The sequence below is a fragment of the Salvelinus sp. IW2-2015 genome, linkage group LG3 (genome assembly GCF_002910315.2).
Source record: "Salvelinus sp. IW2-2015 linkage group LG3, ASM291031v2, whole genome shotgun sequence".
NCBI classification, from domain to species: Eukaryota; Metazoa; Chordata; class Actinopteri; order Salmoniformes; family Salmonidae; genus Salvelinus; species Salvelinus sp. IW2-2015.
The window spans coordinates 32,748,986-32,774,733 of NC_036840.1; the positions used below are offsets into that span (position 1 = coordinate 32,748,986).

Below are 25,748 nucleotides of genomic sequence, written 5' to 3' on the forward strand. Positions count from 1 at the left end.
TCTCCATCTCTCCACCTCCTCCTGTCTCCTTCCTCCATTTCTTCCCCTCCTCCTGTCTTCCCCTCCATCTCTCCCCCTCCTCCTGTCTTACCCCTCCATCCCTCCCCCTCCTCCTGTCTTCCCCCTCCCTTTCTCCCCCTGTCTCCCCCTCCATCTCTCCCCCTCTTCCTGTCTTCCCCCTCCATTTCCCCCCTCCTCCTGTCTTCCCCCTCCAACCTCCTGTCTCCCCCCTCCATCTATCCACCTCCTTCTGTCTCTCTGCAGAAAGTCAGCCCAGCAGAGAGCTGTGCGTACTACAGGGTTGTCGTTTACTTGGCCCCCCAGACCCCAGAATGTTGGCTTTGTATCTAATGTATAACAGCAGGGCCACGTAACAGCGTGGACCCGGTCACTTGACAGGCCCGCTAGGCAGAGCAATCAATGACACCACTGCCTGCACCGTCGTCAGCCCATCGCCGTACCTCTGACATGTCAGGGTTGATATCCTTCTGGCAGCTTCCCTCCACAGGGACGGCCTGTCACAGTGTCACCGCTGGCATTTCTCCCCATTAAACCCCAGCCAGACCACCATCACATCACAAAGGGCCCAAGTGTGATTAAGATCACACACGACACCCCAAACCCTCTAAAAGCCAGCTCCGCCAATGACATTTGACATTCTTATTCCTTCCTCACTGTGAAAAGAAATAATGAATGGGCGTTGAAGGTTAAGAGTAAGACACTTTATCCAATGGTGTGGGGTTGACAGGTAATTACCACCCATGCTGGCTGGGAGATAGACTGGGACGGGTGGGAGTCAGGGCCTCATACCATGGTAATTAACCACCATACCGGACGGACGGATGGACAGTCGTAGGGCAGTCGTAGGGCAGACCCAGTCACGGGATGGACTGATGGGGCAGTGACAGGGCAGACCCGGTCATTGGACAGACGGGCGGACAGTCGTAGGGCAGACCCAGTCACGAAGACTAATTGATACAGGGAACCATACGAGAGAAARGGAGAGGGAGAAGAGAAGAAAGGAAACTTTTTTTATTTTCTCCACAGCCTCCCCTGCCTGTGTACCGGCTGCCCACGTCTCAGACATTAATCAAAGAGGAAAAGGAATTGTTTTCCCTCCGCAAAAAATAAAACATCTGCGTCTGGGCGAGGGGAGAGGTAATGTTGCGTGACACTTCATATCGCCGAGTTAGAGGTCACCTCTCGGTGGCGAAGACAGAGAGAAATCACAGTGCCGTCTCTCCCCTGCATCTCTCCGCTCCCCTCCGTTCTTCTTCTCCATCTACCTGGCCTCCTGCGACACATAGAATCACGGGGGCCCTCAAACACACCCCCCACAGACTCCCAGCACATAGTATGCAAACATTATCAGGGAAAGCGAAATGTAAATCTAATGAACATGCTAATGTACACATGAAGATACATACTGTACATTAGCTATACATTAGTTGTGTGACCTGGAACTTCAATTAGAAGCGGAGGAAGCACTTCTATGTCCGCATTACCACTGCAGATGTTCGTCCAGACGACCGCTTGTGGACATTGCTAATTCCCAGCATGCCAGAGTGTAATTATAATTGGCGCTGCGCTTTGACAGAGCATAACCAACGGTTGGGAGTAAAATGACACCATGTAATTAATGTGACTGGTGGGAAATTCTGATAAACTCTAGTCCTTTCATTTGGGGCAGGTGTATCATTTTCAAATGGGATAAACGCATGCAATCTTTCAACATTTAACATGGGAAATGGGTTTGGCAGGAAGTGAACGCAGCTCAAATCAAATTGCACTTAGGAAGTCATTTGAAAAGTGCACGTGAATACCGGGGTTGTGTGGCACTTATGTCTCTTATGATTGTTTAAATGGAGCGAATCACTGAGCAGGATGTGTTCGTAGTCTGATCTATGCTTTTCAGCTTGTCTAAGTACTCAGCAGTGCAGTCTATTCTCAATTCATTTTTTATCAATTTTACCTGTAACCGGAGCTTAAAATGGCTACATATTTTCATGCCAATACAGTCAGAAGCCATTCTCTGATTGGATCAGGATAGTCACGCTAAATTATTCTGGTTTCAATGGGCCAATCAGCTCACAGTAGCCTGAAACAAAGGTTTTGATTGGAAGGTTTGTATCACCAAATTGGATGAGTACAGTTATACAGTTATAGACTTTTCATAAGACAACTCACCTGTTTTCAAGAGTTCCTTATTTTGTTTCGCAACGGAAATTGAATTATAAGCTACACAGTTGCACAACAGTGGCCTTACAACAACATGGATAGGATTGACTCTTGACACTTATAAGCATGAGAGCCAATCATAACTGGCTAAACTGTAGTACTGCAGTAGTACCCTTTAATCTCTTAAGTGTTGCCTGTGCACCATAATCTCTGCACCTGGGAGTGTAGTATGATAGATAGCTGGCGGGCTGGGAACTTCCCTGACTTGTCTGAGATACTACAGCGAGGGTGGGGGAGAGACTGACGCAGCAAGACGGATGACTGACAGATAAGGAACGCATTTCCTCAACGGGGGGAGTTGAGACGGAGAGCTGATGACCCCCCCCCCCCCCCCGCCGTGGAAACCACGGTTGCAGAGAGAGGCCACAAATCACCCAAACTATCAACCCCCTTGCTCGCTCGCTCTCACGCTCTTCTCTTCGCCAACCCCCCTCTAAAAGAAGAATGGGTGGTAAAAAACCGAGCACCACAACAAGGGAGAGATGTTAATCAAGAGGAAGACGAGGTAAAGTGCCGCAGGAAGCACCGATAAGGGCTAAAAAGGACAATAAATCATGGCTGATGAGTGTCGTCGGCCCCCAGACGGGGCCATGTTTCAAGGAGCCAGACAGAGGGGTAGACGTCGGCTGACAGCGTCTGAGAAATCATGCCCAGATGGAAGCTGTTTGTTTGGGTAGTAATTAGCTGTTACGCTAGTCACTAGCAATCCATCTCACCTGAGCTAGAAACGTAAAGGGGCAAAGCCATTCTGAAGGACCTCGGGTTTACTTATTCCTCAGACTTCCTTACCATTCCCAGAGTACATCTTGATACAATAAGATATGCGTGTTAAAAGACAATTGTGAAGTACTGCATCAATCGTATCGCCAAAGAACAAGAGACTATTGATCCCCATTGTTCTAGGAGCCAATACTGGATAAGGTGGAGATAACATCATCACATCTAGACAGTAGGATCATCAGAGTTCACTGTGTTGGCCACTCGTCACCACGGCTCGATGAATATACAACAGCAATGTGCTCTGCTACTGTGGACGGCCCCAAGCTTTTCTAAGACACCACATACAAGTTTAATAGAAACATACTTAGAGAGGACCAAATTACTGTTGAGAATCACATTAAATGTGAATTTCCCAGTATTTAGAGAAAATGTTCGATGCCCGTTTCAATTTGGGCAATGGGGGGATCGAGGGAGAGAGAGAATACTCAGAGAAGGGAGAGAAAATAGGTATTTAGACCTCGAGCATAAACAAGCATTAACAAGTCAAGTTTTTTCATTTGCATCCTAATGATCAGTGAAGCCAGCTAGGAGGATACTGTGAGACTTGAGAGCTTCAAATGTCTGCTTCCTGATTTACTGCCACTCTGAGCCGCTTATCCCGCCAACAGACTTTGCCCATTGGCTGTCAATTCTCTTCCACCCAATAAGAGCACAGTAGTAGCACAGAGGAGGAAGAGTAGGAGGAGGAGGGCGTAAGCTTTGGAGAGGGAAGACGGAGCGATTTGCTTTACATACAGGCCATTTGATAAGCTTTTTCTTCTCCGTCTCCCCCGCTTAGATGAAGCAGACATAACGGTTATCGTCCCAGACAGATTAAAGACATGTCTCCTTTCGTAAGTATAGGGAGACGCCTGGGCACCACTGTACTATTCCCAATAGGATCCCCTTCACCCCCTGGCRCCTTAGTGGCAGGTAGCCTGGCGGGTAGGAGCGTTGGGCCAGTAACCGAAAGGTTGCTGAATCGAATCSCCGAGCTGACAAGTAAAAAATCTGTCGTTCTGCTCCTGAGCAAGCCAGTTAACCCACTGTTCCCCAGGCGCCGGTGACGTGGATGAGGATTTAAGGTAGCCCCCCGCACCTCTCTGATTCAGAGGGGTTGGGTTAAATGCGGAAGACACATTTCAGTTGAAGGCATTCAGTTKTTCAACTGACTAGTTATCCTCCTTTTCCTTAGCATCATCATACAGCGCCAATCTATTTTACCTCCCAAGTTATCGCTATCACTAGTGCTGTCTGAGTGAATATTGACCCGCTCGTGCCACACCACTTCTCTATTGTAATCCTATGAGCACAGGTAGGCTACTGTATATTCTATATCTGGTTGTGTTAAAAGCCTTGGCATCACATGTCGATACCCACGTCTGTGTTAACGGTCAGTGTGTGTTAGCGGGCAGTGTGTGTTAGCGGGAAGTGTGTGTTAGCGGGCAGTGTGTGTTAGCGGGCAGTGTGTGTTAGCGGGCAGTGTGTGTTAGCRGGCAGTGTGTGTTAGTGGGCAGTGTATGCTTTGAAAGAAATATTGAACCATTATTTAACTAGACAAGCCAGTAAAGAACAAATTATTATTTACAATTGAGGTCAAACCCTAACACAGACGACACTGAGCTAATTGTGGGCCACCCTAGGTGACTCCTGATCACGGCCTGTTGTGATACAGCCTGGAATCGAACCAGGGCCTGTAGTGACACCTCTTGCACTGAGATGCAGTCCCTTAGACCGCTGCGCCACTCGGGAGCATTTAATATGTAGTCCACCGATAGGGGACGTATCAGATATTAAACTGATARGAAGATACTACACTTGATCTTAGCCAAAAGGCAGAGCAGCGATCTAATGGTACATTTTCAAATTGAGATGGAGATATCTCCAAGATGGCTACATGGTCAATTATTTCTGCATTATCTAGGTGTGCTCGATGGGTGAATACCATTTCCATAGCTAGGGCTTTAGACTAGCACCTTTCAGAAAGGGAAGAAATCCAAGCACTCCTCCCAGATTTATTCTCCTGATCGGTGACGCGATGGAGTGGAGCTCTGAAGGAAGAGGCTGAGGCATTGTGGCCTAGAACAGTGGGTCCGAGTGGGGCTTCAGCGCTCAGAGCAGGGTCCTATGGATCCCAGGGAGTGGTAAGTGTGTCATACTGCTCTGTATGTTAGATCAGGGTTTCCCAAACTCGATCCCAAACCCCCCACCCGGTACACGTTTTGTTTTTTCCCTAGCACTACACAACTGATTCATATAACCAACTCATCACCGACCTTTGATTATTTGAACCAAAACGGGGGCCCCGGGTTTGGGAAACACTGTGTTAGAGGATGAGCTAGACGGCCTCAAATGCACTGTACTGCCGACTTCATCTTTCTCTCTGCATCCCTCTCCCTCCCTCTCTTCCTCCCTCCTTCCCCACCTCCTACTGTGCATATCTCTCTCCTTCCTCCGATGCCTCAATTAATCTGCCCCCCCTCTTCTCCTCCTCCTCTTTGTCCCTTCCTCCCTCTGATTTAAGCCCAGTGTGCTGTTCTGAGCAGATGACTTGCTGGCACGTTAGTGGCAGGCGGCAGCAGCGAATGGGGAGGGTTTTCAGTGTGATGGATTCAGAGACTGTCTGTCAGTCATCAGAGCCCTGACACAGATGTCTCAGACGGAGAAGCCAACTTCTGATGGTTTTCTTTCCACATCCCCTGTTCTGCTACGAAATTTGTTTGTGTTTGTGTGTGCGTGTGTCTCATAGACTTGCGTCGTGTGTGTGTGTGTGTGTGTGTGTGTGTGTGTGTGTGTGTGTGTGTGTGTGTGTGTGTGTGTGTGTGTGTGTGTTGTGTGTGTGACTTTGCGTGGGCGAGGCAGCAGGGGATATAGTCTGTCTACTTCTTAGATGGCTCCATTTTCTAGGTTACATGTCTCTCTGTGGGGGTGTTTCACAGACAACTGCAGAAGGGAAATGTTGGCTAGTTGTGGCACACCAACATCAGTAGTTATATGCACTATATAGACTATATACTGTACCTATACCACATACATACAGTAATATAATTGAACTGAGAAACCTGTATCACGTAAAGAATAAGATCAAAATTCCAATATCCTATCCAGCGCCATCGAGACTCACATTCCTAATAACCTGGAAGAACTAACCCAGGTGGAAATCACTATCGGCATCCCATTCCATCCCTTGTGAACTCTAGCGTAACTTAATAATATTACAACATCGAAAATACATGGATGTAATTTCCCAATGAATTGTCGGATGATGGGAAATAGTGTCTGAGTATGGGAGTAGTTAAACAACAAGCCCCAATGTTTCACATGTCAGCAGGCAACTTTTCAACAAGCAAAGTGTCACCTGTCACGGTGACGTGTTTTCCAATCTCTTCTAAACTTGATTGCTGACATGCACAACATTTTGGGACTGTAGACAAATGGGAAAAAAAGAACAAAAGATCGTTTTTGAGTGGAGTTTTCCTTTAACGACCCAGATGGCGATTAGAGCATTGAAGAGGGACAGAAAAGGAGGAGCATCACTCAGGTAACACGACATCTATTAGGAGATGCACGGCAGAGACAACAAAGCCTTGCCCAGAAACACTGCTGCCTGGCAGAGCAGGAGGGCTACTGAACCAAGCAAGCTAACAATCATTTCTTACCATGCATCACCAGCAAATACTCTATCGACTACTGCGTCATCAATCACTATTACTGTACAACAGCTGACACTACTACTAGTAAGACCAATTAAAAATGACTATCTTTATATGCACTTTGTCATAGAGTTAAGATGAGATAAAACCCACTGACGACCTATTAGGACACGAGAATAAAAGACACCAAGCAGCAGCATCTCGCCATTAGTATTTCGTACAACTCTTTCTTTCTTCATGCACTCTCTCCCTCGTTCTTTTTCTGCATTGGAATGTGTCAGCCCATCCCCATAGGAATAACCAATTACATCATCCAGAGTTCAACACACAGCACCTCAAAGTCCGCCTCATCACCTGAACAGTAGCATTTTGGACCGTGAGCAAGACTAAGATCTTCTGGCTGTCTGAGCTTGTTTTGCCTGGGAACTGGTCGGMTGGATCCCTAAGTTGATAAATATAACCACAGCTAAGCCAAACAATAACACAACAACTACTGGGATTKTAACTTTTTTTTCTCACCAGAAAAGCTTTAAAAAAACGAGAAACAAACTGTGATCTAAAGGACCGAGAGGAAAGAAAGAGGGGGAAAGAAAGAGAGGGAAAGAAGGGGAAAGAAAGAAAATAGGGAAGTAAGAATAGTAGCAGTAGCTGATGAAGCGCCAGCTCCTAAACCCTACAGCCTTGGGGAAAGGGGGGGGGGCTTTTTCAAAGCAGCAGCCATGCATAATACAAGCCACTTTGTTTATTAATGGCGAGGGGTCCCAGCAGAGACACAAATCCTCAGAGCTAGGCCCGAGCCGCGGCAGCTTTAATATCTAGCCGGATGCTCATTACATCACTGCGCCCGCTGAAGATCCGGCCCTCGCTTTTCAATGCCGACGCACCCGGCCCGGCGCGCTACAAAATAGAGAGGCAGCGCTATGCTCGCTCTTCTCTCGCTCTGCCACCTCCCTGCACTTGGCGGTGCTGCTTTCAAGTTCCTCGCCGGGACTGCTGGGAACGGGATGAGAGGAGGACCTCACACTACAAGGCCACCATGTCCTCCACCTCCACCACTTAAAATGAATCCTCACAGAAAGACATGCATGGTGCCTACGTGGGCAGTTCGCCATTGGGGAATCTACAGAGAAGACACTTTCTAGGAGGGCAGCCATTTTGACACAGCCATCCCTTCGCCATGGTGATTTATGGAGGAAGCGTTGTACCATTACGGTCACTATATGAATAATGAACATGGTGTAATATGTAACATTGAATCCATCCACCATTACATAAAAGACCATTCTATTTGTCATCATGATCAACTGTCATAGAAGACCATTCTATCAGTCATAATGGTCAACTGTCATAGAATACCATTCTATTTGTCATCATGGTCAACTGTCATAGAATACCATTCTATTTGTCATCATGGCCAACTGTCATAGAAGACCATTCTATTTGCCATCATGATCAACTGTCATAGAAGGCCATTCTATCAGTCATCATGGTCAACTGTCATAGAAGACCATTCTATTTGTCATCATGGTCAACTTCATAAAAGACCATTCTATTTGTCATCATGGTCAACTGTCATAGAAGACCATTCATTTGTCATCATGATCAACTGTCATAGAAGACCATTCTATGTCATCATGGTCAACTGTCATAGAAGACCATTTTCTATTTGTCATCATGATCAACTGTCATAGAAGGCCATTCTATCTTCATAAGGTCAACTGTCATAGAAGACCATTCTATTTGTCATCATGGTCAACTGTCATAGAAGACATTCTATTTGTCATCATGGTCAACTGTCATAGAAGGCCCATTCTATCTTCATCCATGGTCAACTGTCATAGAAACCATTCTATTTTCATCATGGTCAACTGTCATGAACCTTCTATTGTCATCATGGGCAACTGTCATAGAAGACCATTCTATTGTCATCATGCACAGACTCATAGAAGACCATTTTATTTGCATCATGATCAACTGTCATAGAGCCATTCTATCTGTCATCATGGTCAACTGTCATAGAATACCATTCTATTTGTCATCATGGTCAACTGTCATAGAAGACCATTCTATTTGCCATCATGATCAACTGTCATAGAAGGCCATTCTATCTGTCATAATGTTCAACTGTCATAGAAGACCATTCTATTTGTCATCATTGTATGTGTATATTTGCATGTAGTGCGTGTCAAAATCACCTTTTCCTTCCATCTGAAAGGAGAAAACGAGGAGGCTGGCGTTCGGGGAGCCACCAAATCACACAAAGACTGATATACCAGTTGCAAACAATAACAATCTGAAATTTATTTCCATTCTGTGGCGCCGCAGCGTGACATGATGAGCAGCCAGTGAACGGCGGTGGCGGCGGTGGGGCTGGTTGGGCAGGGCATTGATCAAAACTTTCTCTGAGAGGATCCTTAGCACCTCTACACAGCACCTCCGCTGGGCAAAGTGCTTTCTCTCTGCCTCTGCCTCTTTCACTCACTCCCTGGTTTTAATAGAAAAGCTATGAATGGGTACACCTGGCAGCAGCATTCCCTGGTCCCGGTGGGGATGTATGACACCTTATTTCCTGTCAGGCCTAATGTGAAAGAAAGAAAGACAGGGGAAATCAATTCAAACAGAGGAGCTAGCTAGGTAGATGGCTACGGGGTAGAAAGAGCTGCTTGGGTTGCTGATGAATGTCAGCCACCACAGACGTTCATATGGTCTCATAACGAGGCTCGTGGAACCAATCAGCAAATGTTCCCGTTAGGAAGACATGTTACTGTCATTCCAGGTTGCATCTATGATCATGCAGCGCCTGTCTGTGGTCCTGCTGGGTACCTGACCTTACCTACAAAATAGCCTTCCGTACTGCAGCAACGAACCACAGCTAGAAGCACAGTGAACACGGACAAACTCAGTGGGTTCACAGCAGCCTGAGGCCTGAAGCTGACAGCTCTGGAAAACACAATCACTATGAGATACAGACACATGCACTCACGCACACATACTTACACGGCATGGAGGCACAAGTACAGACGCGGCAGTGTCTTCAGAAAGTATTCACACCCTTGACTTTGTCCACATTTTGTTGTGTTACAAAGTGGGATTAAAATCAATTGAATTGTATTTTTTTGTCAACGATCTACACAAAATACTCTGTCAAAGTGGAAGAAAATGTTTTATTTTATTTTAATTAATGGAAAATAAAACACTAATATATCTTGATTAGATAAGTATTCAACCCCCTGAGTCAATACATGTTAGAATCACCTTTGGCATTGATTACAGCTGTCAGTCTTTCTGGGAAAGTCTCTAAGAGCTTTGCCACCCTGGATTGTACAATATTTGCCCAATATTCTTATAACAATTCTTCAAGCTCTGTCTAGTTGGTTGTTGATCATTGCTAGACAGTCATTTTCTTCAAGTCTTGGCATAGATTTTCAAGACGATTTAAGTCAAAACTGTAACTAGGCCACTCAGGAACCTTGGTGAGCAACTCCAGTGTATATTTGGCCTTGTGTTTTAGGTTATTGTCCTGCTGAAAGGTGAATTCGTTTCCCAGTGTCTGTTGGAAAGCAGACTGAACCAAGTTTTTCTCTAGGGTTTTAACTGTGCTTAGCTCTATTCCGTTTCTTTTTATCCTAAAAAACTCCCAAGCATACCCATAACATGAYRCAGCCACCAGCATGCTTGAAAATATGAAGTGTGGTACTCAGTGACTTGTTGTGTTGGATTTGCCCCAAACATAACACTGTACTCAGGCCATTTTTTTTCAGTGTTACTTTAGTGCCTTATTGCAAACAGGATGTATTTTTTTGAATATATTTATTCGAGGACAAGCTTCCTTCTTTTCACTGTCATTTGTTAGTATTGTGGAGTAACTACAATGTGGACAAGGGGTGTATTGTATTATTGTTATGTGATTGCTGTATGTTAAAGCACATATACATGTCAAATGTATATGTAGCAGAAAAGCTGAAAGAAAACAAAAATATATTTGTCCTCTGAAGAGGGTGGTTGGGTTAATAATAATAAATAAATAAATAAAAAATTAAGTCAAGGGGTGTGTATAGTTTCTGAAGGCTGTGTATTGAGTATCTACTGCACACCATTATACTATACAGCATGCTTGTGTGTGCCGGGCGAGCGAGTGTTGACTGCGTGGATAGTGAGGGTACTCCGGAGGACCATCTGTTTTGAGAGGGCTTGAGGTAGCACACATCCCCTGGTGTACAATAGGTGTACTCATCAAGTGCTGCTTGAACACCCACTGCCTAATAACACACTCATAAAGGTCCACTTGGGGAAAAGGGCTCTAGCCAAATGGAAGGGTTTGGGTTGGGAACCAATGCAGATAACACGTTGTACGACATTCAAAAGATATTGTCCGTAACACGCCAATCTCGTTGAATTGCCTTCGAGTTGATGACACACGCCTGTTTACATACAGTACTTGTAAGCCTTTGAAACGGATCGGTTTGACCCGCTTGTGTTGGCCTCTTTCACAGACACACAATCGGTAAGGTGGAGAGAGAAAAAAAAGATTGCAAATGTCAAACCAACAAGCCTTATCTACAATGGCCAGGGTATCATAGGTGTCCTTTCTCCTCCTCCGCCACTGTGTGTGTGCGTGTCTGATTGTCTCTGTGTGTATGCCTCAGCCCTGCAGAGCGATGGGGAGAATAGAATCAAGAATACTAATGTCTGCCTTCTGAAAGGGAGGGCCGTGCCTCTGTCCCTACAGGCTGAGCTCACTGTCCCCTCCACCTGACCTCCCACCGTGGTGATTATCAAACGCCTCTCCTTCTCAATATCACCAGAAGCCATGACAACAGGCCAGCCGTAGGGGCCGTGGCCCAGAGTTCTCCCCCAGGACGAGTGCACAGAGCTGGAGCTGGTGTAGCCGCAGTGCTGCCTGCCTGGAAGTGTTGCTGGGTCATCAGCATGTATGTGGCTCGCCCATAAGCAAACAGTGCTGCTAATGCTAACACTGTCGTCAAACAGCAGGCACTGCCCCAGGTATCCTCTTCACTCAAACACCGCACAAAGGAGGCTATTGTATTGAGCAGGAAAGAAAGGGAGGGATGGAAGGGAGCGAGGGAGGGATAAAGAGACAGAAGGAATGAGGAGAGAAAGGGAGAGAGGCAGAGAATGGAACAAAGGGAGGAGCAAGAGAGAGAGGTGAAGGGAAGAGCGAAAGATGAGATAAAGATGAATAGAGATGTCAAGATAATACTTATTCCACGTGTAGGTCCAGTTGTACGACAGAGAAAGCGTCTGAGAGAGATGGAGAGGGAAGAGCTACCTCTAGGGGAAAGCCATATTGACAAAGTCAGCGCGGGAGGGGTGGGGGCAGCCTCAGGGGTGTGTGTGTTTGTGTCTGCGTGTGTACAGGGGTTGGGGGGGGGGGCTCAGCTCCTCAGTACTTAATTCAAGGGCACCTGAAGGAGGGTTGCCATGGGGACGACGTGCCCACAGGGAGAAAAGGTGTGAGACCTCTCCATCCTCACGGCGATACACAACAACAGAGGTCACACCAGCAGCAATAAGTGGGGCGGGGAACAACTATCTTATTGTTCAAGGCTGTTGTATGACCATATTTTACCATCTCGCTCTCCCTATAATAAAGATTATGCATTTTCAAGGTAAACTCTCAGAGATGTTAAAAAGGTATATTTTCATATTGAATGTAAGGATGAATAGCCTTGAGCTAAATGGGGAAAGAAAAACGTGGGTGTTTGAATTGCTAGCAAGCTCTCCTCTGCTTTTCTTCTAGTGATTGGCCTGAAGGACTAAAGGAATGAAGGAGATGTATCACTCTGACTGAATGAGAGGCTGCTGCATTGCCACATCTCAGATCCAAACACCTACACTGGCACACACGCACAGACACACACAATCGTGCTCACACACCCAGCTAACAGGGACAATGGAACTAAAACGTGTTTACCCTATGAACGTATAATTCTAGGCTTGTCTAGAACGTGAATCTGGTGATTGTGTGAGGCTATACGTCACCCCCATTTCCATTCATATGTGCACCTTTCATTTCAAATGACTCACCCAGTTCCCTTGGTAACCCACTATGATGGAGATAGTGATGCTTCTGAACCTCCACTCAAGTCACAGGAAAGGCAAAATCCTTGGCAGAAGAGGACGGATCTACATTCTACGCTCACCGGACAGTTTATTAGGTACACCCATCTAGTACCGGGTCGGACCACCCATTTGCCTGCAAATAGCCTGAATTCTTTGGGGCACAGGGATGTTGGTCCATGCTGATGCGGTGGCATCACRCAGTTGCTGCAGATTGGGGTGGCAGGTAGCCTAGTGTTTAGATTGTTGGGCCAGTAACCGAAAGGCTGCTGGATCGAATCCCTGAGCTGACAAGGTAAAAATCTGTTGTTCTGCCCCTGAACAAGGCAGTTAACCCACTGSTCCCCGGTAGGCCGTCATTGTAAATACAAATATCTTCTTAGCTGACYTGCCTAGTTAAATAAAGGTTAARTYAAAAAATAAAAACCTTCATGCGGTTCCATTTCATCCCAAAAAAGCTCTATTGGGTTGAGGTCTGGGGACTGACCAGGCCATTCAAGTAAACTGAACTCACTGTCATGTTCCAGACAATGTTTTTCCACTCCTCAATTGTCCAGTGTTGGTGATTGTGTGCCCACTGGAGCCACTTCWTCTTGTWTTTAGCTGATAGGAGTGGTCTTCTGATAGGAGTGGTCTTCTGATAGGAGTGGTCTTCTGATAGGAGTGGTCTTCTGATAGGAGTGGTCTTCTGATAGGAGCAGTGGTCTCTGATAGGAGTGGTCTTCTGATAGGAGTGGTCCTTTCTGATAGGGTGGTCTTTGATAGGAGTGGTCTTCTGATAGGAGTGGTCTTCTGATAGGAGTGGTTCTTCTGATAGGAGTGGTCTTTCTGATAGGAGTGGCGCTTCTGATTGGTCTTCTGATGGAGTGGTGTCTTCTTGATAGGAGTGGTTTGGGGTGGTCTTCTGATAGGAGTGGTCTTCTGATAGGAGTGGTCTTCGGCCCGCCTGTTAGCTTGCACGATTCTTGTCCTTCTCCGTCGACTTCTGTCATCAACAAGCTGTTTTCACCAACAGGACTGCTGCTGACTGGATGTTATTTGTTTGTTGTACTATTCTCAGTAAACCCTAGACACTGTTGTGCGTGAAAAGCCCAGGAGGGCGGCCGTCTCTGAGATACTGGAACTGGCGCGCCTGGCACCGATGATCATACCACGCTCAAAGTCGCTTAGGTCCCTGGTTTTGCCCATTCTAACGTTCAGTTGAACAGTAACTTAATGCCTCGATGCCTGTCTGCATGCTTTCTACAGCAAGCCACGGCGGCGTGACTCATTGTCTGTAGGAACGAACCATTTGCATGAACGGGATAAACTGTCCGGTGAGTTTATATTGTGACACAACACATACAATGCAGCAACGTCTGAAGGTATGGATTACGATGCAGGGAAAATAGTCCCCCCTGCCTTGTCTGTTTGCATTCCAAAGAGATAGGATAGGTGTGAGTAGTGTTGTGTGTGTGTGTGTGTGTGTGTGTGTGTGTGTGTGTGTGTGTGTGTGTGTGTGTGTGTGTGTGTGTGTGTGTGTGTTGTGTGTGTTGTGTGGTGTGTGTTGGACTGATGAGGAGTATAAGCTTAGACATATAAACAAAGCTCCTGTAATGTCATTGGTTTGTTATAAGTGATGAACCCAAACTTAAACAAGCTTTGAGGAACATCATCGGTCCATCTATATGCTGGATGATTACAGCAAGTGGTGTAAAGTACTTAGAGTAAAAATACTTGAAAGTACTACTTCAGTAGTCTTTTTGGGTATCAGTACTTTACTTTACTATTTTATATTTTTAATTTAATTTTGCTTCACTACGTTCCTAAAGAAAAGTATGTACTTTTTACTCCATAATTTTCCCTGACAACCAAAAGTACTCAAGTCAAATAAAATGTTATTTGTCACATGCGCCAAATACAACAGGTGTTGTATTCACCTTAGAGTGAAATTCTTACTTAACCAACAATGCAGTTTTAAGAAAAATACCTAAAAAAAGTAAGAAATAAAAGTAACAAATAATTAAAGAGCAGCAGTAAATTAACAATAGCGAGGCTATATACAGGGGTACCGGTACAGAGTCAATGTGCGGGGCACCGGTTAGTCGAGGTAATTGAGGTAATTATGTACTGTAGGTAGAGTTATTAAAGTGACTATGCATAGATAATAACAGAGGTAGCAGCAGCGTAGAAAGAGGGGGGGGCAATGCAAATAGTCTGGGATAGCCATTTGATTACTGATTACATTTGAAATGCTTAGCAGGACAATACAATGGTCTAATTCACACACTTTTCAAAAGAACATCCCTGGTCATCTCTACTGCCTCTGATCTGGTAGACTCAATAAACACAGGCTTCATTTGTAAATGATGTCTGAGTGTTGGAGCATGCCACTGGCTCTCCGTAAAATAATATAATTATGCCGTCTGGTTTGCTTAATATAAGAACTTTTACGTGATTTACACTTTTACTTTGACTTTTGATACTTAAGTATATTTTATGAATTACATTTACTTTTGATACCTAAGTATATTTAAAACAAATACTTTTAGACTTTCACTCAAGTAGTTTTTACTGGTGACTTTCTGTAAGGGCTGTCGCTCTCCTCATCCTCGGACGAGGAGAGGAGAGAAGGATCATCGACCAAAATGCAGCATTCGGGAAATAAGCCATCTTTTTATTTAACACGACGGCAACACGAAACAAAACACTTTCAAATAAACAAAACAAGAAAACGACGTTGACGAAACCTGAACATAAACTTACATAACTAAACGTAAACTCACGGACAGGAAACAGACGACATCAAACTAAACGAACAGCCAAACAGTCCGGTATGGTAACATACATTCGACGACACAGGAGACAATCACCCACAAACAAACAGTGAGAACACCCTACCTAAATATGACTCTTAATTAGAGGAAGACACGCAAAACACCTGCCTCTAATTAAGAGCCATCCCAGGCAACCACAACCACATGAAACAGATAACATAGACTGCCCACCCAAAACACATGCCCTGACCTAAACACATCCAAAAACAACATAAAACAGGTCAGGACCGTTACAGACCCCCCCCTCAAGGTTCGAACGCCGGGCGCACCAGCACAAAGTCCAGGGGAGGGTCTGGGTGGGCAGTTGACCACGGTGGTGGCTCCGGCTCTGGACGCAGTCCCCACACCACCATAGTCACTCCCCGCTTCTGTCTTCCCCTCCCAATGACCACCCTAAAACTAACATCCCTAAATGAATGGCCAGCACCGGGAGAAGGGGCGGCACCGGGACAAGGAGCAGCACCGGGACAAGGGGCAGCACCGGGACAAGGGCAGCACCGGGACAAGGGGCAGCACCGGGATAAAGAGCAGCACCGGGACAAGGGGCAGCACCGGGACAAGGGGCAGCACCGGGACAAGGGGCAGGTCCCGGCTGATATACTCTGGCAGATCCCGGCTGAGGGACTCTGGCAGATCCTGGCTGAGGGACTCTGGCAGATCCTGGCTGAGGGACTCTGGCAGATCCTGGCTGAGGGACTTCTGGCAGATCCTGGGCTGAGGGACTCTGGCAGATCCTGGCTGAGGGACTCTGGCAGATCCTGGCTGAGGGACTCTGGCAGGTCCTGGCTGAGGGACTCTGGCAGGTCCTGGCTGGACGGCTCTGGCAGGTCCTGGCTGACGGCTCTGGCTGGTCATGGCAGGACGGCTCTGGCTGGTCATGGCAGGACGGCTCTGGCAGGTCATGGCAGGACGGCTCTGGCAGGTCATGCTGGACGGCTCTTGGCTGGTCCTGGCTGGACGGCTCTGGCTGGTCCTGGCTGGACGGCTCTGGCTGGTCCTGGCTGGACGGCTCTGGCTGATCCGGCTGGACGGCTCTGGCTGATCCGGTCTGGCGGAAGGCTCTGGCTGATCCGGTCTGGCGGAAGGCTCTGGCTGATCGGTCTGGCGGAAGGCTCTGGCTGATCCGGTCTGGCGGAAGGCTCTGGCTGATCCGGTCTGGCGGAAGGCTCTGGCTGATCCCGGTCTGGCGGAAGGCTCTGGCTGAATCCGGTCTGGCGGAAGGCTCTGGCTGATCCGGTCTGGCGGAAGGCTCTGGCTGATCCGGTCTGGCGGAAGGCTCTGTAGGCTCATGGCAGACGGGCGGCTTTGCAGGCTCATGGCAGACGGGCAGCTTTGCAGGCTCATGGCAGACGGGCAGTTCAGGCGCCGTTGGGCAGACGGGCAGTTTCAGGCGCCGCTGGCAGACGGGCAGTTCAGGCGCCGCTGGGCAGACGGGCGTTCAGGCGCCGCTGGGCAGACGGGCAGTTAGGCGCGCTGGGCAGACGGCAGTTCAGGCGCGCTGGGCAGACGGGCAGTTCAGGCGCCGCTGGGCAGACGGGCAGTTCAGGCGCCGCTGGGCAGACGGGCAGTTCAGGCGCCGCTGGGCAGACGGGCAGTTCAGCGCCGCTGGGCAGACGGGCAGTTCAGGCGCCGCTGGGCAGACGGGCAGTTCAGGCAGTGCAGCAGGCGTTGGGCAGACGGCCGACTCTGCCCTGCTGAGGCGCACAGTAGGCCTGGTGCGTGGTATAGGCACTGGCTGCGCTGGAGAGGAGGAAACAGCTGGACAGGCGGGAGCAGCTGGAGAGAGAACCGGAGAGACAGCCTGGTGCGGGGGGCTGCCACCGGTGGACTGGTCACTGGAGGTGGCACCGGGTATACCGGACCGTGAAGGAGGACACGTGCTCTTGAGCACCGAGCCTCCCAACCTTACCAGGTTGAATGGTCCCCGTAGCCCTGCCAGTGCGGCGAGGTGGAATAGCCCGCACTGGGCTATGCAGGCGAACCGGGGACACCACCTGTAAGGCTGGTGCCATGTACGCCGGCCCGAGGAGACGCACTGGTGGCCAGATGCGTTGGGCCGGCTTCTGACATCCGGCTCGATGCCCAACTTAGCCCTCCCAGTGCGGCAAGGTGGAATAGCCCGCACTGGGCTAAGCCCGCGTACTGGGGACACCGTGCGCTTTACCGCATAACACGGTGTCTTACCAGTACGACGCCTTCTACCTCCACGGTAAGCACGGGAGTTGGCTCAGGTATCCTACCCGGCTTTGCCACACTCCTCGTGTGCCCCCCCCAAGAAATTTTTGGGTCTGACTCACGGGCTCCCAACCGCGTCGCCGCGCTGCCTCCTCATACAGCGCCTCTCAGCCTTCGCTGCTTCCAACTCCGCCTTGGGACGGCGATATTCCCCTGGCTGAGCCCAGGGTCCTCTACCGTCCAGGATCTCCTCCCAAGTCCAGGGTCCTTGTTGCTCTGTTGAGCATTCCTTGCCGCTTGGTCTTAGCGTGGTGGGTGATTCTGTAAGGGCTGTCGCTCTCCTCATCCTCGGACGAGGAGAGGAGAGAGGATCATCAGACCAAAATGCAGCATTCGGGAAATAACGCATCTTTTTATTTAACACAAGACGGCAACACGAAACAAAACACTTTCAAATAAACAAAACAAGAAAAACGACGTTGACGAAACCTGAACATAAACTTACATAAACTAAACGTAAACTCACGGACAGGAAACAGACGACATCAAACTAAACGAACAGCCAAACAGTCCCGTATGGTAACCATACATTCGACGCCACAGGAGACAATCACCCACAAACAACAGTGAGAAACCCTACCTAAATATGACTCTTAATTAGAGGAGAACGCAAAACACCTGCCTCTAATTAAAGAGCCATACCAGGCAACCACAACAACATAGAAACAGATAACATAGACTGCCCACCCAAAACACATGCCCTGACCTAAACACATACAAAAACAACATAAAACAGGTCACGGAACCGTTACACTTTCACTTTTACTTGAGGTCATTTTCTATTAAGATATCTTTACTTTTACTCAAGTATAACAATTGGGTACTTTTTTCCACCACTGGCTTACAGCTCACATTCCATTACTCATAACATTACATGACTCAGAACTGACTCAGCGAGGCGGTCGTCGACCAAAATTCATGAAAACCCTGCATTAAACAAACTATCTGGTGTTCGATATACTGTAGTATACTGCAGCATCCTTCAAAAGAGCTTAGTGATATAACAACTGAACGACAAAGACATTCATGAGACAGTGTAATCCGAAAAGCCCAGTGATTTTGCAAGGCTCCTCCGTAAGATGCAGAACGCGCTGTTTGCTGTGACATAACGAGCGTGTGAAATAGATTTTGGTTGGCCTGCGAGCGCTGGGGCTATGTTTTGCCAGCCCCAAGGGACGCCCAGTGGTGAAACGAGAACCGTCAACATGCATTAAATATATACCATACGTGGGAGGAAAAGAAGAGCCAGTGCCAAGCCAGCAAGCCAACCGCAGACTGAGTGCTTCTGGGTAATACCGGAGTGAGGAGAGACAGCGGTTTGAAATGACAAACAAGTCGGTTGGTCAATTAGCAGTGTAGGAGAAATCACAAATGGCAATAATGAATTGCTTTACATATAGATAGGCTGAGAGTGGGGTATCGGGCGGCAGGCGGTTAGCGGGTGGGGGCCTTGCAAACAGACGCCTTCCATTCGGTTTCTATCACAATAGTGGTGTCGTGGTGGCGGTGGCAGTCGTTAATCAGGCAGGATAACAGGAACAAACAGTGGCCCTTGTCTGTCTGTCTGGTACTGCAGAGTGGCTCACCACCAACACCGGCTAATACTCAATCACTTTGGAGAGTACTTAACAACACTCAGGGTGTAGAGAGACACATGGAGACACTCGAGTGCCACATGTACAGACAAATAAACATAAATTCAAGCATCTAAATGCCATTTGGAAACAATGTTCCCCTAGAGCCGGGAAAGTGTCTCCAAGAATACAATATTATAACGATACTTACGTGACGATACGATATGTAAATGTAAATCTTATGATTCTATATGTTAGTGATTTTATATGTATTGTGATTCTATATGTATTGTGATTCCATATGTATTGTGATTCTATATGTATAGTGAGTCTACATGGTATTGTGATTCTACATGTATTGTGATTCTATATGTATAGTGAGTCTACATGTATTGTGATTTTATATGTATTGTGATTCTATATGTATAGTTTTCCATATGTATTGTGATTCTATATTTACAGTGATTCTATGTGTATTGTGATTCTATATGTATAGTGGATTCTATATGTATTGTCATTTATATGTATTGTGATTCTATATGTATAGTGATTCTATATCTACAGTGATTCTATATGTATAGTGATTCTATATGTAACAGTGATTCTATATGTAATAAGGATTCTATATGTATTGTGATTCTATATGTATAGTAATTCTATATGTATTGTGATTCTATATGTATTGTGATTCTATATGTATTGTGATTCTACATGTATTGCGATTCCATATGTATAGTAATTCTATATGTTATTGTGATTCTATATGTATTGTGATTCTATATGTATTGTGATTCTATATATAGTGTTGATTCTATATGTATAGTGATTCTATATATAGTGGTGATTCTATGTGTATCGTGATTTTATATGTATTGTGATTCTATATGTATTGTGATTCTTTATGTATTGTGATCCATATGTATTGGTGATTCTATATGTATTGTGTTCCTACATGTATTGTGATTCTATATGTATAGTGAGTCTACATGTATTGTGATTCTATATGTATTGTGGATTCTATATGTATAGTTTTCCAATATGTATGTGATTCTATATTTTACAGTGATTCTATGTGTATTGTGGATTCTATATGTATAGTGATTCTATATGTATTGTCATTATTATGTATTGTGATTCTATATGTATAGTGATTCTATATCTACGTGATTCTATATGTATAGTGAATTCTATATGTACAAGTGATTCTATATGTAATAAGGATTCTATATGTATTGTGATTCTATATGTATGTAATTCTATATGTATTGTGATTCTATATGTATTGTGATTCTATATGTATTGTTGATTCTACATGTATTGCGATTCCATATGTATAGTAATTCTATATGTATTGTGATTCTATATGTATTGTGATTTCTATATGTTTGTGATTCTATATATAGTGTGATTCTATATGTATAGTGATTCTATATATAGTTATATAGTGTAATTGATCTAATCTAGTGGTATCGTGATTTTATATTTATTGTGATTCTATATGTAGTAGCTTAACAGTACCTATGATCGTACGCTAACACACAACGGTAACAGTAGTAAGGCATGTCCTATACAAATGACCTACATACACCAGTGAAACTTGTACCCTCCATCTCTCCACTGTTTGTGTCATACATAAGCTGTCGTTAGTGGCTCTGTCCCTTCAGGAAGAGACATCGATACCAGAGTAATACAGACAGAAGATAAGGCCTTCAGCAGAGCTCCCAGAGTCAACCGCCTCAAACCGCCTCAAGATATGCTAAACTGAGTGGGGGTTACAGCATCAGACGGCTTAATCACGGTAAGAGGCCTCTCGAGCCTTCCGCGCTCCTCAAAACCTGCCACATGGTGTGTGGAGGTTCTGTTTGAACTGGCATTACTACAGCAAGGGTTACAAAGAGTCCTGTTGTGACGGCTGTGTGCTCGGTGGTGAATGGTAGCATCATGGTATTGCTGTTGATAGCTTTAGGAAGAAACCTTCTGCTAATAGGCCATGGTGCTAGGGGGATCCACAGAGGACACAATCTCAAATCGCACTCACATTGCGCTTTCTCACCTGGCCAAAAGGAACACCTATGTGAGAATGGCTTTCATTGACTCCAGCTTAGCGTTCAACACCGCAGTTGCCCTCAAAGCTCATCATTAAGCTAATACCCTGGGACTAAATACCTCCCTCTGCACCTGGATTCTGGACTTCCTGGCGGGCTGCCCCCAGGTGGTAAGGGGTAAGGGTGGCAACAATACATTACCCGCTGATCCACAAACGGGGGCCCCTCAGGGGTGCGTGCTTAGTCCCCTCCTGTACTCCCTGTTCACCACCAAACATTAAGTTTGCTGACGACTCAACAGTGGAAGGCCTGTTCACCGACAATGATGAGACAGCCTATATAGAGAAGAGGTCAGAGACCTGGCGTGTTGTGCAAGACAACACCTCTCCTCAACGTGAGCAAGACAAAGGAGCTGATGTGTTCTTTGGTGTCCACACTCACCATACAACATATCATGTCCAAACAACACCCAAGACAGTCATGAAGAGGGCATTACAACGCCTTTCCCCCCTCGAGTAGACTGAAAAGACGGCACCATCCAGCAGCATAGGTGTGACGGTTGACATCACACCTGGTATGGGCAACTGCTCAGCATACGACCGTAAGCCACTAACAGCAGGTAGTTGCGTATGGCCCAGCTACATGCACTTGGCGCAAGCTTGCTGCCATCCAGGACCTAGATAATAGCTGGTGTAGAGGAATGCCCAATAAATTGTCAAAAGATCCAGCCACCCAAGTCATAGACTGTTCTCTCTGCTACCGCACGGCAAAAAGCAGTACCGGCAGTGCCAAGGTCTAGGGTCGCAAAAGGTCCTTAACAGGCTTCTGCCCCCAAGCCATAGTGCTGGCCAGAACAATTAATCAAATGGCCACCCGGACTATTCATAATGCCCTCCCTTCCCTCCTTTGTTTTATTTACCACGCTGCTACTCGCTGTTTTTATCTATGCATAGTGCTTTAACCCCTATCTTATATGTACGAACTTACTTCGACTAACCTGTACCCCCCACAATTGACTCGGTACCGGTACCCCCTGTATATAGCCTCGTTATTGTCCGAGAACCAACACAACTATTTTATTTTGTTACTTTTTATTTAATAATCTTTTTTTTGAAAAATTATCTGTTTATGAGTGAATATTTTTCTAACACTTTTCTGCGAACAGCATTGTTGGTTAGGGGCTGTATGTAAGCATTTCACGGTAAGGTCATACACGCTTTGTATTCGGCGCATGTGACAATATACTGTTGATTTGATCCTATCATGGGAAGACTTGTAATAGGGTTTTTCAAAACCCACTTTCAACCACTAAGCACGAGGGCACTTAATATATGAGAGGCTGAGGCTTGCACTTGATGCCTTTGGATAGGCTTATTGAGAGCGATTAAAATGAGCCTCTCCATTGGAATGCATCAGGCATGTGTTGGATGTCGTTTTTACATTAATGGAATCGTTGGATGAACACATGCGCTTCGTGCATAATCTAAAAAAAGAACACCCGAGTTGCACGGTGTCACGGGCACACTAAAGCAATGCAGACGTTTCAACGTGTTCTATGCGTCGTGTACCTGAATACGGTATGCTAATGTGAATTAGGAGACAGTAGAAACAGCCAATGACTATAGCGACACTGGTCAGTGTCATGCTCCGGAACAGAGGCGTCCTTTTCTTTTGGACATCAATTTCCACATTTAGCCAAACAAACACCCAATTTCTCGCAAAGCGGTCCAATATCATCTGACAGACGCAATCACTGGAGAGAGCCCCGAGAAATGTTTATGTTAATTATGTCAAATTTAAATAGCTTAGCAACTCGAGATGCAAGAGAAGTGCAAATCCAATATACCGCAAGCCTAGAGGGTGAAAAAAACACAACAGTGATTAGAGCAGGGCTGTTGCCAGGTTTCAGGCTGACATTTTTAGTTGCTAAAAGAGTGTGTGTGTACCTGTGTGTGTGTGTGTGTGTGTGTGTGGTACCTTAATCTGTGTCTGTGTACCTGTGTGATGGCTGTGTGGTCTGTGTACTGTGGTGTGGATTTTGTGTCTGTGTACCTGTGTGTGTGTGTGTGTTCTGTGTCTGTGTACCTTGTGGTGTGTCTGTTCTTGTACGTGGTCTGTGTGACGTTACTGTGTGGTTGTGTGTGTCTGTGTCCTGCTGTGTGTGTCCGTGTGTGTCTGCTGTACCTGTGTGTGTGTGTGTGTGTGTCATGTGTACTGTGGTGTGTCTGTGTGTCTGTGTACCTGTGTGTGTGTCGTGTGTCTGTGGTACCTGTGTGTGTGTGTGTGTGTGTGTGTGTGTGTGTGTGTGGGTGTGTGTGTGTGTGTGTGGTGTAGTGTGCTGTTGGATGTTGTCTGTACGTTGTGTGTGTGTGTGTTGTGTGTGTGTTGTGTGTGTGTGTGTGGTACTGTGGTGTGCTGTGTTGTGTGTGTCTGTGTACCTTGTGTGTTGTGTGTGTGTGTTGTGTGTTTCTGTGTACTGTGTGTGTGTGTTCTGTGTACGTTGTTCTGTGTGTGTGTACCTGTTGTTGTCTGTGTGTCTGTGTACCTGTGTGCTGTCTGTGTCCTGTGTATCCTACATGTGTGTGTTGTGTGTGTGTGTGTGTTGTCGTGGTGTGGTGTGTGGTGTGTGTGTGTGTGTGTGTGTGCTGTGGTGTGTGTGTGTGTGTGTGTGTGTGTGTTGGTGTTGTGTGTGTGGTTGTGTGTGTGTGTTGTTGTGTGTGTGTGTTGGGTCTGTTCTGTGTGTCTAATGTGGTAGCCTGTGTGTCTAGGTACCGGTGTACCTGTGTTTACTGTTACCTGTGTACCTGTGTACCTGTGTACCTGTGTACCTGTGTACCTGTGTACCTATTCGGTGTACCTGTTGTAACTGTGTTCCTGTGTACCTGTGGTGGTATGGTCCTGTCTGTCTGTCTGTCTGTCTGTCTGTCTGTCTGTCTTGTCTGTCTGTCTGCTCTGGTCTGGTCTGTCTGTCTGTCTGTCTGTCTGTCTGTCTGTCTGTCTGTCTGTCTGAGTCTGTCTGTCATGTCTGTCTGTCTGTCTGTCTGTCGTGTCTGTCTGTCTGTCTGTCTGTCTGTCTGTGTCTGTGTGTGTGTATAAGTCTATTCGAGCCATGTCAATACGTCTAAGACAAACCATAATAAAAACATTTAATCAATCCCTGATTGGTAAAAGCGGCATTATTTCCCCACATCTTCTCTGACTTCTATTGGCACGCTCTACTGTGTTTACATAGTGCGTGGTTGCCTGAGAGCACCAGCTGGATATTGAGCTCAATGGCTCGACAGAGAATGGGAAAAGTCATATGATTCCAATGCTCGTAGCTGGCACAGCGGAAGTAGCTGGAAGCCCTTAACGTAATGAGGTGCAGGCTCAGCAATTGACTACGGTGCGTCTGATGTGGCTGCCCTCCTCTGTCTGATTGATACAGATTACAGCCAAACCAGACTGCAAGCTAAGTGGAGAAAGTGAAAGATATCGGACAGCGGAACATGCAACATTTTCAATGGAGGACAAGCGGTCGATTGCCGGAAACACGTGGGTATGTCTGCTCTGTGACAGGAAGGTTTGGACTAGGACCGAGGGGAGGACAAGCTCGGAGTTTGCGGGAACACTTGGGGTATTCTCTCTAAGTGACAGGAAGGTTATGGATAGGCGAGGGGGAAGACAAGCTCGAGTTGCCGAACACTTGGGTATTCTATCTGTGACAGGAAGGTTTGGATAGGCGAGGGAGGACAAGCTCGAGTATTGCCCGGAACACTGGGTATTCTCCTCTGTGACAGGGAAAGGTTTGGATCGGCCGAGGGGAGGACAAGCTCGAGTTGCCGGAACACTGGGTATTCTCTCTGTGACAGGAAGGTTTGGATAGGCGAGGGGAGGACAGAGCTCGAGTTGCCGAACACTGGGTATTCTCTCTGGTGTTACAGGAAAGAGTTTGATAGGCCTGAGGCCCGAACGAGCGGAAGGTATCTGAGAGTTGGATCGGGGCAGTCGCAGTTGCCGAACACTGGGTACTTCGCTCGTTGTGACAGGAAGGTTTGGATAGGCGAGTGGAGGACAAGCTGGAGTTGCCGGAACACTGGTATTCTCTCTGTGACAGGAAGGTTTGATAGCCGATGTGGAGGACACAGCTCGAGTTGGCCGGAACACGGTATATTGTCTGTGACAGGAAGGTTTGGATAGGCCGTAGGGGAGGAAGCTGGAGTTGCCGGAAGCAGACTATTGGGGTATTCCTCTGTACAGGAAGGTTTGGATAGGGCGAGGGGAGGACAAGCTCGAGTTGCCGGAAACACTGGGTAATTCTCTCTGGTGACAGGAAGGATTTTTGGATAGGCCGAGGGAGGACAAAGC

The 25,748-nt window shown here is 46.6% G+C and overlaps 1 protein-coding gene and 1 pseudogene across 1 annotated transcript in view; both read right to left on the bottom strand.

Moving 5' to 3' along the window:
• The window catches only part of LOC111980804 (neurexin-2-like), a 655,826-nt gene that overhangs the window by 332,397 nt on the left and 297,681 nt on the right, over positions 1-25,748 (bottom strand). The gene's annotated exons all lie outside the window — the stretch shown is intronic.
• Positions 4,717-4,845, bottom strand: LOC111956515 (U2 spliceosomal RNA; annotated as a pseudogene).